Raw genomic sequence first — 2,624 nt, forward strand, 5'->3', positions numbered from 1 at the left:
AAAACTGGCAAACACTCTGGCAAGGAAGTGTTGGCTGTCTGCTGGTTATATACTGCTCCAAACGATGATTCCCCTCAGGTGTGGGTAGTTGGGAGTCTGCGGGCACGCCTCTCCAGCAGGGTGACCCGATGGCTCCCTCAGGTGGACTGGTGAAGTACTGAAAAGGAAAAACAAACTAATCCCCACCACCTGGATCCTAACAGATTCAAAGAACAAAGCAACAAAACATGATTTCAAAGTCACATTGTAAATTCTAATTATTTGTATGGCACATTAGTTGCGGTTGCTATGGATTCGGTATGATTTCAGTAACAAAGTTTAATCACAAGATCATTTTTATTTTTGTGTCTTTTTAATATAAGAGGTTAAAGTTAGGGATCTAAATCAGTTAGAATTGAACCTCTTTATTTGAGTTAGCACATCTTTAAAAATCATGCTGATGCTATTACCAGCGTATTCTTTTTTTAAAAGATTTTCTGGTATGAAGCTGTTTTTTTTTTTTTAATCAAATTAGTCTTCCAAGGGCTCACCATGGATTTAGGAAGTAAAAAATAATAAACAGGAGGCGACAGAGATTCAGGCGTAGAGTTCAAGAAGAAAGGTTGTGGCCTAGAAAATTACATTAAATACCAAGAAAGATCCAATGAGAGCTCCAAAAGTCTGCGCAGTCTGGCAGATCAGAGAATGGCTGTTTGCTGTTTAACGTCAGCTGGTCGGCACGTTCTGAAAACAGAAGCCTATTAGCAAAGCACAACAGCAGGACACTTGGTCTGGTCTAGTGGTGGGGATAAAATCCAAACAGCTTTCATCCACTTTAGAGGACTCACAAATGTAACCGTTTACTAAAATCTCAAACAATCTTTTTAAGGAATACCTTAAAACATTAAAAAAACAAACTGTTTTCTTGATTCTGCTGTCAAATGCATAACAAGTCAGAAATTGGTCATTTGAATGCGGTACTTACAAACAGGGGCGCCGCCAGGAATCTTGGGCCCCCTGACAAAAAATTTGTTTGTGGCCCCACATGCAGGTGATGTTACAATTATTTTAGTCTATTTGACCCATAAAAAGCATCACAATTTTAAAGGCTTGTGTCTGCCTTGCTTTCCTTGGTTCAATACTGATAATTAGCACAATATTTACTTCTAATGAATTTAACATCCAACAGTCCACATCCAGTATGCAAGTAGGTTGCTTAAATTTTTGCTATTAGTTTTAGATACTGAAATGTCTCTCCCCATTAGCAACAGTCAAAAGCAACGTGCAAAATACACATAAACCAATCAAGACTTCTCAAAATGCTATGTAGTTGCATTTTATTCAAGCTGCAGTTAGGGTTGCCACCTTTCAGAAATCAAACTAAGGGACGCCCAACAAAATTGTWCTCCAATCAGAGTAGCAAACCTTCAACATGTTTATACTTGAGTAGATTTATTTRAGCTTTAAKGAAGTAGGTGTAAAATGTATTTGGTAAAAATCTACTCAAGTACTGAGTAATTGATCATAACACCTGATTTAATATTCAAAATGTGTCCTCAGACAACCGAAAATATAAAAGTTAAGTGAACATTCATTCTGGTATTAAAAATAGTATTACCAAAATATTTATACAAATAAGGAGTTAGGTTTGGAGGCTGGTTCTGGACCAAATGTACCATGAGGGTCAATGTAGTCAGTGTTTTTTTGTGGGGAGCACTTAAAAAAAGAATTAAACAAACAAACAAACAAACAAAAAAGAGCAATATATTTCAGAATTTAATATTCTGAGTCAAAGAGCCACTTGTGTCTCCAGATTCTTTAAATTGCCATTCATATTACTTTGGCTGATACTATTATATATTAAATAAACTATCATCCAAACTAAGTAAATAATCAATTCATAATAGTCTTTTAAAAGTGCAATAAGAAACTGAATCAATAATAAAAAGTTCTGTACCGTATCAACCTCAGGAAATGATTGAGGGATAAAGAGACGCGAACGGGTCTGCAGTTCCTCTCCTGATCAATTCTGTCTGATATCAATCACATCACACAGCAGCACACGGCACCACTATGGACACATTTTTAAATAATTGCCTGTTTAGCCTGGAATAAGACATTGTTTCCGACACAGTTTCAACGGTAACAATGACATCAGCAGTGATGACATCACTCTTTGATGCATCAAAGGAATCTCTCTCAAATGTAGCACACGCGGTTTTTTTCAGACCTGAAAACTTATAAGTTATGAAACTTCTCCATGGAGCTGTTGAAATTATTTGAAGGCACAGAATCAGCCCAGTACAGGTTCACATTCTCAGGTGAGAGAGACTCACCTGGTATAAAGTAAATTTTTCATTACAGGAATTACATTTATTAATTTAATCAAAGTAAGCCATTAATATGTGTGCATATATTCCATCTCAAGTCCAGAGCATGCTAGTTTTTTTGTTGCTTTTTCCACCACTAGATGATATGCATATAGCATAACATAAACAACATTATTCAGAGATGCAATAAGTTTCTAACAGCTGTGCAAATGATCTAATCGTCTGTTGATTTGCAGCAGTCCACGTTAACAGCAGATATAGAGGGCCCCAAAATAACATTTTTCTTAGTCCATATRGAGGCTTGGACCGGCAGCC

General features: G+C 36.6%; 1 long non-coding RNA gene across 1 annotated transcript in view; it reads right to left on the minus strand.

Moving 5' to 3' along the window:
- The window catches only part of LOC103457786 (uncharacterized), a 21,049-nt gene extending 18,978 nt beyond the window's left edge, over positions 1 to 2,071 (minus strand). The window contains exons 1-2 of the long non-coding RNA XR_532472.2: positions 1,937 to 2,071; positions 631 to 723 (exon numbers count right to left, since the gene is read on the minus strand). This is a non-coding gene — a long non-coding RNA (uncharacterized LOC103457786). The remainder of the gene's footprint in view (positions 1 to 630; positions 724 to 1,936) is intronic.
- Between the last annotated feature and the right edge of the window lie 553 nt (positions 2,072 to 2,624).

This window comes from Poecilia reticulata, linkage group LG21 (genome assembly GCF_000633615.1).
Source record: "Poecilia reticulata strain Guanapo linkage group LG21, Guppy_female_1.0+MT, whole genome shotgun sequence".
Lineage (NCBI taxonomy): Eukaryota > Metazoa > Chordata > Actinopteri > Cyprinodontiformes > Poeciliidae > Poecilia > Poecilia reticulata.